At 49.2% G+C, this 13,006-nt stretch overlaps 1 protein-coding gene across 2 annotated transcripts in view; it reads right to left on the bottom strand.

Annotated features, from left to right (window-relative positions):
• The window catches only part of DNAJC3 (DnaJ heat shock protein family (Hsp40) member C3), a 534,981-nt gene that overhangs the window by 280,528 nt on the left and 241,447 nt on the right, over positions 1 to 13,006 (bottom strand). The window lies entirely within an intron of this gene.

Below are 13,006 nucleotides of genomic sequence, written 5' to 3'. Positions count from 1 at the left end.
CAAAGGGGTTTTAAAAAAAAAAATAATAAAATAAAACAGACATGTACAACATTAACGCATCAATACGGAACATCTGGCCATTAACAGTGTGACAGAATAAAACAACGAATCCCTGAACAGCTTACCAAACAGGTTATCTGTACCGTTATTTAAGAGTAAGGATTCCGGCTGATTAATTTCTATTGATGGAGCGAGATCCTTAATTGCCCATCTCTTGCCGGCTGATTAAGATATATCAACAATAACGCAAGGCTCACAAATTATAGCTGACAACCTACCCTCAGCATGCTTGCAAGATACCCTTCCTAAAAGATTTACATTTTAATACTGAATGTGATACTTTTCAATAATTTGTCTAGTTGCAGCACAGACATCTATTCTTACGGCATGAGAGGTGTTGGGTACTTCTATTTAGTTAGAGAGGAAGTTCATGTTTCTGAGGGGTCATATTTTAGCAACATTCTTTGGGTAGCAGAAGGAGCGTCTCACACCCTCTGCATGTCCTGAAATAATTGTGACTGGCATTACGTATTTGTTGGGTCAGGTTTTCTAAAGTCCACCCAAAGGGACTTTATAAAACTATACCTTGGCCAATACAGAAACTCCAACTCCTACTACAGGCCTGTACCACTCAGTAAATAGGTAGCTATCTCAGAGCAACCAGGCTTATCTTAGGAGGCAGTGAGGGCTGTAGGAAGGTGCAAAGAACTTGTAGCATAAATATGGTCTAAAGAAACACTTATACACTGATGTAATGTAAGAATAATGGCTTCCTTTATATATACACACACAGAAATCATTATTTAGAAAGTAAGTACTATTGAAAGTCAAACACAATAAAAAAAACAAAACTATACTTATGGTAAGTAAACCAAAGTATAAACTACATTTAGAATGGCAGCATGCAATTCAAGGTAAGCAGACCCTATTGGCAGTAAACTGTTACAAGCAATAATACAGTTATACTTAAAAAGGTTACTTTCTAGAATAGTGGAACACAATTCAAAAGGTAAGTAAATAACTTTGTAATACTTTTCAGGACAGCATTAAGCAATTTACATGTAAATAATACCATTGTAACACTTGTAACTTATTCTATTTCAGGAATATACAGTTACAGCACCAACACATAGCAAGTAAGTACTTTGCAACACTGGTTATATTTTCTTTACAGGAGCCTTATACTTCAGAGGTTCTTTCCTAATCTAGGGTATGAGTGTTCTCAGAGAAAGAAGGGGGACACGGGTGGTCCAGTGGCCACTAGTAGGTAGGTCAAGATGAGGCGCAAACTATAAGAAAGTCAGAGTTCCAGAGGATTTATCAGCCAACAAGTAACAGACTTTAGAATTGGTAGAAGTGTTCAGGGACTTCGTAGAAGGTGCCCTAGATGCGTTCTAGCGCTACGCATGGGCGAACGGTATGGAAGAATTCACAACTACACAAATCACCACCCTAGCCACATAGGAGAGACACAAAGACTTTAGTTAAGTATTACCTCAAGCCACACAGTACCTCAGCAGTGAAGAAGAGCTTGCAGAAAGATGCCTTCAAGATGCAGCAGCACAGGTTCCGGTCTCTGGATTCTTGGTCGTGGTGATGAAAGAAAGGAAACTGGATGGGAAATTGCAGCAGCAATCGAGAGAGGCTCCCAGTAGAGGATTCATCAGTGCTTCTAATGGCTCTGTTGATTTGGCACTCTTTTGAAAGTACCATATGAAGAACGGTTGTCTGATCGATTCGCCTCGCTATCTCAGTCCAGCACTCTGTGGTCTACTGGCACCTGCCATAAAGGTATGCTTGTCACTGTCAGAAATGGTATAGGAGCAGTGAGAAAGGGGATCCAGTGCATCCCCTCAGCACTCCACATAACGTGGGATGTGCGGACCTCACAATGGGAATTGTGCAAGGGATAAAAAGTATCCTTCTACCCTTGGGAACAGTAGTTCACACAAGGAACCCAAGAGAAAAAAGGGGAAGACCAAGGGGCTCCCCGGCAACACTGCACAGAAAGTGATGCATGCTGCAATAATATAAAATGTAGATGCTCAAAAAGTTATATGAAAGTACGGCGAGTCCAGAAAAATGACTTGCATTGAAAGAGTAAAAGAGTAAAAGAAAGAGTGAGTGGGGAAGAAGGTTCCCGCTCACTCCGGAACAAAGAAACAATCCACGAGTCCAGCAAAAAGTGCCGGGGATCTCACATGTGAGGGAGACATTTGACGTGGATGAAGTAAAATCAACGTGGATACATCAAATCCCATAATGTGTGCAAATAGTAGAACAGCCACATCTACAAAGAGTTATTTCAGCTATCAAATGGGTTTTAAGTAGGGGTTCCACCATCGCTAGTGGTGGTAGACCATTACCTGCTAAGAGTGTGCTGCTATAATCTGCAAGTTGTGTCATGACATCAAATGACGGGGGTAGAGGCCCATCACATCCCATGGTCCTCTGCCAGCGGTGCCATGCCAACAAATGTCTGGTGCGACCTGCCAAGAAAGGCCAGAGGTATGCTGTGTAAGACGCAGCGTTTGTAAGCAATGTTAAGCAAGCACCAAGACGCAGCATTTTCCTCTGGCACTATAAAAAAAAGTCCTACACGTACATCCAGGTGCTCAGACTTCAGCCAGAAAATGTATAGTGTGCAGCACTCTCTGTGGAACTGAAATTGGGAAATGGTGCTAACCTATACCAGGTGCATGCAGCCAATATACATATATACATCAGAGAGGGAAATATGGAGTTCCCTGATGCCCGGTAAATCTGGTGTGGCAGGTATGTTCTAGGATGGGAGCGCTGCACAGCTTTCAAAGAAGAGAGCAAGGACACTCTTGTTTTGTCTCCTGCCAGATGCTCATGGTAGAGAGGAGGCTATGAGCACGGTTTAGGCTTGTTTTGCTCTACTCCTGCATTCTTCTTCCCCGTGCTGCACCAAGTCCTTTTGTTTCAGGAGTGGGGCGGAGGGGGGAAAACTAGAATTCCCACTCCCGCTCTCTGCTCAGGTTCCCACTGCTGCTTTCTCCTCAGGGCCCTTGGGTGAATTACAAACTGCAGAGGAGCTTCGGGACAAAAATGGGGTAGGAATGTGACGAATCAACTTCTGGGGCACCAGTGATCATCAAGGGATGAATATTGGTTTCTAAACCATCAACCAGCCACACATCTCTAGTATGCCAGAAGGGATCCGAACAGATTGGAAACAAAAGTCAATTATAAACCTCCTTGTCCAATTTTGGTAACATGGACGGAACGGCAGGCTAATCTCTGAAGGGTTGCGGATCATTGGTTAGTTGCAACACAGCGAAAATACAATTATTGCTGAATGATAAACGGGACAGTCCAGTCTAGGTTGTATAAACATATCTACTTTATTCTATAACAACAGTTCTAGCACACTACATACAAAATACAACCCAGCCTGTAAAGGAATGCAGAGGACAGACCGTTTCAAAGAAGGAAAACGGAAGGGAAACTGGATGCACTCTTGATACTGACAGGAGGGTAGTCGGTAAAGTAATTAATTGCAATAGTTCAAAGATAGTTGGTTTCAACCCAAAGGAAGCAATGGCTCCACAGCGTCGAATCGGTTTAGGGCACTTTTGCAGCTTCTGCGACAGAGTTCAAGATGGAGACAGCTGCGGGTATCAGGCGGCAGGCAGTACGGCGAGCGAGGCTGCACTGATGGCTGCAGGCTGACCTAAATAGCAGTGCAAGGTCAGGAATTGCCTCTGTGCTGATCGTTGGTTCTGAAGCACTGGTCGAGGCATCTGGCGGCTTACAGTCAGATGCTGGTCGATGCACTCTTCTTAGCTTCTTCACTGGACTAGTGTTGTCCTTTAAGGCGAATGGCCCAAAGCTGAGGAGAGTGCTGCAGGCAGCTGCCTTGTCCTGGGTTTGTTTCAGAGACTCTCTGGCCCTTCCCACCTAAATAGCTTTCTGCGGAGCCTTGCAGGGCACACTGTGCTGGATGGGTACTGGTTTTGGAGCTGCTGGTGGGTCTTCTGGATTCAATGTATCCCTCTGTTCCCTAGGAGATGTTTAGGGGAGGGATCTTGCTCCCCTCTTGGATGGCCTGGCCTTCCTTCACTGGTGGAAGATGTAAGACAGACTGTACCTTCAGGCAGAATCCAATGCGGAGTTCTTCTTGCTACTCCATGCAAAGTCTTCAGATGATCTGCCCAAAAGAGAGGCTCAGCCCTCTTTTAAAGCCAAATGGGCCACAGTGTGTGGTGTAGGCTAAGCCTACCTTAATGAACCAATCCCCACCAACAATCTCCTGTATGCATGAGGTCATAACCAGAGTGCTTTGCAACAGAAAAGGTAAAGGGGTGAAAACATGTAATACTATGTCCCACCCATCTTCCGGTCGGTTGTGGATCAAAGGGCCTCTCTAGGTAATGGAGCTCTATGTGGTTCCTGATTAAAGCAGCAGGTCCACCTTGAAGCTGCAGTGTGACCAGACTTTGACTGCTGCAAACCTAATTCTCATACCTTCAGATTCAACTGGCCTTGCCAAATCAGAGGGACCAACTGGTTTCTGGAAGAGCAAAGCAGAGCCTTTAGATTTGCAAGTGGTCAGGAGATGTAGCAGCAGAGCTTCTTTCCAATTGTCAGGAGGGTCCATCTTCCAGGTGCTTTGGGATTGAATCCCAGCATTTGACAAGCAAAGGATATAGTGCCCATTTCATCCCTAACATGGGGAGGACCCAAATCTTCAAACATATATGCACCATTCAAACATTTGGTGGCTAATTAATCAGTACTGGTTACTGCAATGAAACATCCCTAGGCTCTTTTGCAGGCAAACTCAGGGATGTGGGTTCCAGAGAATGTCAGACATCCCATCCTCGAACATACTGGTACACTCATACAAAATCCCTTTGCGAGTGCCAAGCCAGAGCGCACGTAAGCAATGGCCATACATGCCCACTCCGGTCCCCACACACAAGCTACAATTGAACATTTTCTAGATAACTTAAGAGACTGTTTTAGGGCTTTATCAGGAAGCAAAAGGGGCTTCCTCAATGGTAAAATGTCCACACACGGCACAGCCATAACTTAAGGTTACACTGCCACTAATCTGTAACTAAGACCTACTCTGTGGGAGAGGTTACCCACCTACAGCTACTGGAGGGGCATATGGAACAAGTTACTTACCTGTAACTGAACTGTTCTCCAGCATGGGTCCGGCATGGATTCATATGCTCATGAATATTCCCCGTCGTCAGGGTGGGAATCCTTGGTAATGAAAAAAATCAGTTTCAGTTTCACTTCTGAACTCTTTCTCCTAACAACCAATTACTGGTCTCTGGGTCATACTGCCCCCAGTCAATGACTGCCCTCTACCTAAGCCCCTCCTCTGTCAGCCATCTTCAGATTTGGTAGCACGTAAAGTGGCAGTAGGACCAAGAGAAGAGCCACAGAAGGGTAGGCAGGAGGGTTCGCATGTGAATCCATGCCAGACCCACACTGGAGAACAACAGTTTCAGGTAAGTAACTTGTTCCTTCTCCAGCATGGGGTCTGGCATGGATAAAGAGTACATAGCAGTACACACATATGCACAACCACGGGAGGTGGCAAGGTTCAACATTCAGCATCTCTTGCCATCTCACCAGGCTCACCTTCAAGCGAACAGGTTGCGCAGCACTGCTTAGCCGACTCTGGACTCCTCACTGGAATCCCTGTCGACGCAGTAGAATCTCGTGAAGGTGTGTGCCGACCTCCACGTAGCAGCCCTGCAGATGTCCAGCAGGGCACACCAGAAAGGAACACCATAGTTGCAGCGATCACTCTGGACGAGTGGGCCCTCGGACGGCCAGGCAACCGGGTGGGTGATGCAGCTGGAGAGCCACCTGGAAATGGAAGTCTTGGAGAGGGCCTTCCCATGGTTCACAGGGCCAAAGTTCACAAAATGTTGCGACGTCTTCCAGACACTCTTGGTGCGGTCCACATAGAACTTCAGCGCTCTAGCCACATCCAGCGAGTGCAAAGTCCTCTCAGGCGGCGACGAAGGCGTCGGGAAGAATACAGGTAACACCAAGGGCTCGTTTAGTTGAAAGTCCGACAGCAGCTTGAGCATGAAGGATGGGTGCGTCCGTAGCACTATCCTCGTCTCGTTGATTGTCAAATATGGTGGTGTACAAGAGAGGGCCTGGATCTCTCCCACTCGTCGTGTGGCGGTGATGGCCACAAGAAAAGCTGTTTTCCACGACACAAATGTCAGTGGCGCCGAATGCATAGGCTCAAACAGAGGACACATAAGCCTAGTCAGCACCACATTGAGTTCCCATGCCGGGGCCGGAGCCTTCACCGGCGGGAACGCACAAAATAGCCCTTTGACAAACTCATTGACCAATCGATGTGACCATAAGGATGTTCGTCCAGGAGATCTGGTGTAGCGGGAGATAGCCACCAGATGAACTTTGATGGAAGTGTGGGCCAGTCCTGCCTTGGACAACAACAACAAATATGGAATCACCTGTGGAGCAGTGACTCGTAGAGGGTCGATCTTCTGAGTACAGCACCAAACGGCGAACCTCTTCCACTTGTGCCCGTAGCATTTTAGAGTAGACGAAGCTCTCGCCTTGGATAGCACCTCCTTACAATCCGCTGGGAGATCGTAGCCCCCAAACTCTAGTGCTGCAGGAGCCAGGCCTTCAGGTTCAGAGATCTTGGGTCGTGGTGCAGAATCGTGCCTCCTTCCCCGGTGAGAAGATCTGCGACCGCCGGAAGCTTGACTGGAGGCAACGCTGACATGTCCAGAAGGTCCGGGTACCATATCTGCCTCGGCCACACCAGTGCGACGAGGCTCATCCTGCACCGGGACCGTCTCAGTTGATTGACTAATCGCAACGGAGGGAACGCATACAGAAACATGCCGTCCCAGGGGAAAGAGAACACGTCCCCCATGCTCCCCGGCTAGGAAAACCTGCTGGCGAACCTCCGGCACTTGGTGTTCATCGCTGTCGCAAACAGATCGATCTGGGGATTGCTCCATCTGCGGAACAGGTGATCCACTTTGGCCTGCCGAAGTTCCCACTCGTGGCAAGAGCGCAGCTCCCTGCTGAGAGAGTCGGTGACCGTTCTTCACACATGCCAGATGAAACGGGATGCAGAACATCCCTTGGGCTACGGCCCAGTGCCAAAGGTCCTGCACCTATTTGGAGAGCACCGGGGATCTGGTTCCCCCTACTTCCTGATGTAGAACATCGTGGTGGTGTTGTCCGTGAAGACCCGTACCACCTTGCCATTGAGGGACGGAAGGAAGGGCCTAAGGGCCCAAAACACTGCCCACAGCTCCAAAATGTTGACGTGCAACATCTTCTCCTCCGGTAGCCACAGGGCTCTTGCATGAAGACTTCCGATGTGCGCTTCCCATCCTTCCAGGGAGGTAACCGTCTCCTGATGAGGTGGGATTTAGAAATCCGTGCCTGCGGACAGATGTACGTGCACTCCCCACCACTGTATCGCTTGACGGAAACTCGCGTCGAGTGTGACCTTTTCCTCGAAGCTTCCCAACACTTGTATCCAACGGGCGTCGAGGAACTCCTGCAGTGGATGCATCCATAGCCTGCACAGCTGAATGAGGTATATGCATGACATCATGCCGAGCAGGGACTTGATGAACCTCACCCTTGCGATCTTCAGGGCCAACACCCGTTATACCTTGCCCAGGATGGCAGCTATCCTCTCCTCTGGAGATGTGTTGAGTCGGGCTCCCAGAAACCGTGCATCCTGCAATGGAATCAAGCAGGACTTTGCATAGTTCACCAAGAAACCCAGATCCGTCAGGAGTTGGACGGTCTTCGCTGTGTGTTTGACGGCAATGTCCTTTGAGCTTGCCCGGATGAACCAGTCGTCCAGGTAAGGGTAGACATGGATCCCTCGTAAATGCAGCTGGGCCGCCACCGGAGCCAGGCTCTTGGTGAAAACCCTTGGCGCCGACTTCAATCCGAAGGGAAGGGCCTTGAACTGGTAATGTTGCCCTTGAACCACAAAGCATAGGAACTTGCGGTGTCCCTTGTGTATGGGGATGTGAAAATAGGCATCTTCCAAGTCCAGCCATGATAGAAAATCCCCCTCTTCCCCGCTGTCCTAGCCCGTGCTGAAGAGTCACCATCCAAAACTTTTCAGACCGGATGTACTTGTTCAGACGGCTCGGGTGGCCAGGATGGGCATCCAACCGCCGGTCTTCTTTTTGACGAGGAACTAACAAGAGTACACTCCGGAGCCTCTCTGGGACGAGCTCTATCGCACCCTTTCTTAGCATGGTCGCACCTCCAGCAGAAGCTGAGGGACGTGGTTTTTCTGCCGGGCCACTGGTGGTATGCAGGGACATTTCCGATGGAACGCTCGGGTGTGGATGAGCACGTCTAGCACCAAACAGTTGGTGGAACTGGTCTTCCACATGCCGAAGTTCACCAGCCGGCCTCCCACCCGGGCCACTTCAATCCTGTTTGACGTCAAAGCACCGCCTTGGGGGCCTTGGCAACGACGTCCTCCTCAAGATTTGGCACGGCCACTGTAGGTCTCCTGGGCCAACGAGCGGGAGGGTTGACGGTAGGATGAAGCACCTCCCCCGAATCCTTTGGAAGAACCCTGGGATTTTCCTCCAGAGGTCCGAACGGACGGCAACCGTTGCTGAAGCGTGCCCAAGGCACGAGCCGTCTCAGTGTCCGTCTTGATGGCCTAAAGAGACTCGTCCACAGTCTTCCTGAACAAATTGTCCCTTACAAAGGGCATGTCCAACACCTTCGACTGAACAACCTGGTGGAAATTAGTGGCCCTAAGCCAGCCCCGCCGACGAAGGCAAACGCTGTTGCCCATTTGACGGAAACCCGTGTCTGATGTCCGTGGCCACCGTAATGGCGTGGTCCGATGCCACATCACCTTCCTGTAGGATCTCCAAAGCTTCCACCCTCTTGTCATCGGGAAGGAAGTCCATGAGGGGAGCGATCTTGAATCAAAGCTCTCTGTTGTAACGCGTCACGATGGCGAGGGCATTTGCTTGCCAACGTGATAATGACTCTTTGTCCCATTGCATCCAACTTCTTCCCCTCACTGTCCAGGGTGGGGTGGGGGGCGTTTACCAACAAGTAGGCACACGAGGATTTCTTCTTGGCCCCCGCTGAAACCACAGAGTCCGGAGATGGCTGGGACCTTAAGCACTTGGGCGCAGAGTCCGGCACCCTGTATTTCTTCTCATAACAGTCCCTCTTCGCAGGGGCAGAGGAAGGGTTCTTCAACAGGGACAACCCCTCGTCCCAAATATCATCCAAGAGCCGGATCGAAAGTACAGTCTTCCTCTTCGCCTTGCGGCGCTTGTAAAGGAAACTCTCTTTCTTCTTTTCCTCAGGGACAAGCTGGAACCGCTCAGAGGCCCTCAAGATCATGGCGTGGAACGAGCCTATCTCGTCGGGCAGTGGAGATGGGAGATCCCCCAAACCGCCATCGGCATCCGTGTCCGTCGTCGGCGTGTCCGGATCCGGATCATCCGTCGGAGAGGGAGGCGAAGGGTGGAAAGGAGGCAGAGGGGGAACGCTCCTCTTCTTCGATGGTGGTTCCTCCGATCTCAGAGCATAGGGTATGCAGCGCCATGAGAATGTCCACCAAGATATCTCCAGGTGGTTGTGGAGGTCCCTGTGGCGGCAAGGGTGTTTGCGGCTTAGGCTGGTTCTCCAAGCCCTCAATGCCCTGTTGCTCCTCGTCAGTCTCCTCGTCGTCACCATGGTCGTCACCCTCGTCCGGATCCTTCCCGTAGGGCCTGCTCTCGAAGCAATCGCTCCTCCTGGAGGGACCGGAGGTTGGTAAGCTCCTCGGAGGAGGAGATATCCAAACCCTGAATGGCTACTATGCCCCCACCCCTCTTCTCTGCCACCAATGAGACGGTTTCAGGGAAAAGATAGGCATCATCTTCTCCAGTGTCCTTTCGATGGGTTGAAAAGAGGACTCCCACCTGGCAGGCAGGGATATTCTTGCCTTCAGGGCCGTGCCCTGTGGATCCGCCTCGGCGGCCTTCGCAAAGGACGCCGCCACACCTTCGATGGAAGGGGCCTTTGTCAGATGTACCTGGGCCTTCACAACCTTAGTCACGCCTGAGGCCTTCAGCATAGGGGGGAGCGTCTGAGCCCCGCTCCCCCTTGGCCTTCTCCGTAGGGCCTTTCTGTGTCTTCTCCAAGAGCTTGCCCGTATGGTCAGACTTCCTCTTAGGCGAACTTGAGCGTTGGCTCATGGTCGAAGGTGCTGGAGACGCTGTACTCGCCCTGGCCGCCGCAGAGTGCGTTGCAATGGTGCGCCCGGTGGCAATGGACTTGCAGTGCTTAGCTTATGTTGGGCCTCTGCGGGAGGGCGCCCTCAAAGGTCTTAGAAGACCGCTCAACTTTCTTCTTCTGGGCAGGGGAGGCATGCTGCCGGGAATCACCCAGAGCAGGGGCCTTGGCCTGCAGCCACTCGTTGAGACGCCTGCGTCGGGTCTTTCAGCATGTGGGGTACCATCTCCTGACAAGACGCACAGTCCTCCTCCACGTGCGTTGGGTCCGAGTGCAGGCAGTAAAGGCACATGGAATGTCTGTCATTTGAAAAGACATTCCGTAGGTTGCAGCCGGGGCAAACCGAGAAGAGAGGCGCCGAGTCCTTTTTCTCATCCGCCATGTCCACGTGGCGTAGGCCTTGAAGAAGCTTTTGTAATCCTCCAAGAATAAACTCTACGAAATTCACCCGAGAAGGGCGCTGAAGAATCTGAAAACAGGTCCCCGTTAATCGGAAGGTGGATCAATGGGCTTGAGGCTCGATTGACCGAAAGAAATAGAGTAAAACATTTTTTTTTAAAACAAAATCGCAAAACGCAGTAAAAACACGGAGCTATAGCAAGAGTACTCCCAACACTAGAACATGCGGTAAAAATCTGAAGATGGCTGCCAGAGGAGGGGCTTAGGTAGAGGGCAGTCATTGGCTGGGGGCAGTATGACCCAGAGACCAGTGATTGGCTGTTAGGAGAAAGACAGTTCAGAAGTGAAACTGAAACTTTTTTCTTTACGGAGAATTCCCAGCATGACAACAGGGAATATTCATGAGCATGTGAATCCATGCCAGACCCCATGCTGGAAAATTGTGGTAAACCCACCCTGGAAGTTAGAAGGGCTCTTGGGGAGGCACAAACAGCAAAGAGTCACATCCCAGTGAGACCTGGATGGGACTCGCTGGGAAGAAATGTCTACAGCATTACAGCAATACAGAAGAAGTTAAGGGGGGGAACACTCAAAAGGCAGCAGAAACGCACCTTTTCCCCACCGTTTGGTTACAGAGTGTGCGCTCCAGCAGTAAGTAAGTAAGTAGGGGTATGCAAGACGCTGCTAGAAGCAACCAAAGTCACTGGTGCCAAAGCAGCCTGACAATGTGGAGCTGGATCAAACTCCCCGGGCCTTTTTGGTCCTACCCCCCTCTGCCACAGCCATTCTACCCACCCAGGAGAATGAAACGTTGGAAGATCAGGGGTTGGAACCCAAAGATTGAAGAGGCAACAAAAAAAAAAGAAACAAGTGGTGATAGTCTTGTTTAGCAACAAGATTGCATTTGCGATATTGGGAGGCGGGGAAACAGGGTCCACAAGGACCTCCCAATAGTAAATGCAAATTAGGAGGACACACGTTCACCATCGGGGCAGTGCACTCTTCAAGAAAAAATAAGAAAAATACCTTGAATGCATCTTTACGAGCGTGGTGACCATCTGAGTGAGAGAATAGATTTTGGGAGCGTGATTTCAACATGGTGCTGATCTAAAGAACGCTACAATACAGTGCTTCCTCTACTAACAGAGTCTGAAACCTGTATTACTCTAGATGTCTTGGACTACAACTCCCATGATCAGTCTGCCAGCCCGAGCCATAACATGTTGGCTTGGTCTTGTGGGAGGAGTTCAAAACATACGGAGAGCGAAATGTTGTGGATCCTTGCTTTTCAGACACTAAGAATGCACTACTCTTGTAGGAGTTAACGGGAGATCTTAGTTTGATTGGCACATATTGACTTTTTACTCACAACCTTGGGCAATAAAAATAAAAATGCATATCACAAGGGTCACGATGTACCGACAGCTGTCTCTGCAGAGAATAGCAAACAGAGGGCAGTGGGAATTTGACTGAGGCACAGTATGGGAAACAGGGAAGGCAATACTAGAGGGATAAATCATTAGTCAAGCGCATGATGTGACTCCTTAGAAAAGAGAACCAAAATATGAGGAAGCGTGCAAATAAAAACGAATTTGGCAGCTGAGAGGAGCCAGAGGGAAGTGGGAAATTTTACTAAACGAAAGAGCATCACCGGCAATAGTCAGACCAACAAATCTGTAATTATTCAAAAATAAATAACCGTACCACCCATCTGTCTTCTAAAAGCACCAAGACATAATCCAAACGCCATATATGATGACTAAAAGATCCAGTGAGTACGTTTGATCTGAACTGCAGACACAATCAGATCTCATGATCCAATTTTACACACACACCTATTTTCCCTAAAAAACAAGACCACTCCTGACAAGATGCTTACTTACAATCCATCCCGATTTACAAAATCTCAATAGCAGATCGAGTCCTGCATGTAACCGTTTGACATAGGAGGAGAAGCTGGCTCCCTCCTCTCTTGTAACAAGGACCCAGGTTTGGAACAGAGGTTTGGCAGTCCCCATGTCTAATGTAAACTCATAGGAAAAGTCAAAAAGGTTTGGGTAGGTGGGTCCTTGGTTCTGGCAGGTCTTGGCAATCACTTAGATTTTTTTGTAACTTTTGCTTTGGAACATGCACTAGCTTTGTCCCATGCGAGGCGGCAGTTCTCAAAAGTATAGGAAGGAAAGCTGTGGAAGGAGGCATTTCTGGAAACTTTAATCAGTTGCCATTGGTGGCGTAGACCATGAGCAGTGATTTGGAGTGTAAGACTGAAAAAGTACAAGTCTGACACAGTGGTGACATGTTTGTTGGCAAAGACTTATTTGTAAAAGTAAAAGAAAAG

The sequence above is a fragment of the Ambystoma mexicanum genome, chromosome 7q (assembly GCF_040938575.1).
Source record: "Ambystoma mexicanum isolate Mex_15411 chromosome 7q, UKY_AmexF1_1, whole genome shotgun sequence".
NCBI classification, from domain to species: Eukaryota; Metazoa; Chordata; class Amphibia; order Caudata; family Ambystomatidae; genus Ambystoma; species Ambystoma mexicanum.
Note: the sequence above shows the minus strand (reverse complement) of the source record. Positions and strands in the feature narration are given on the sequence as shown.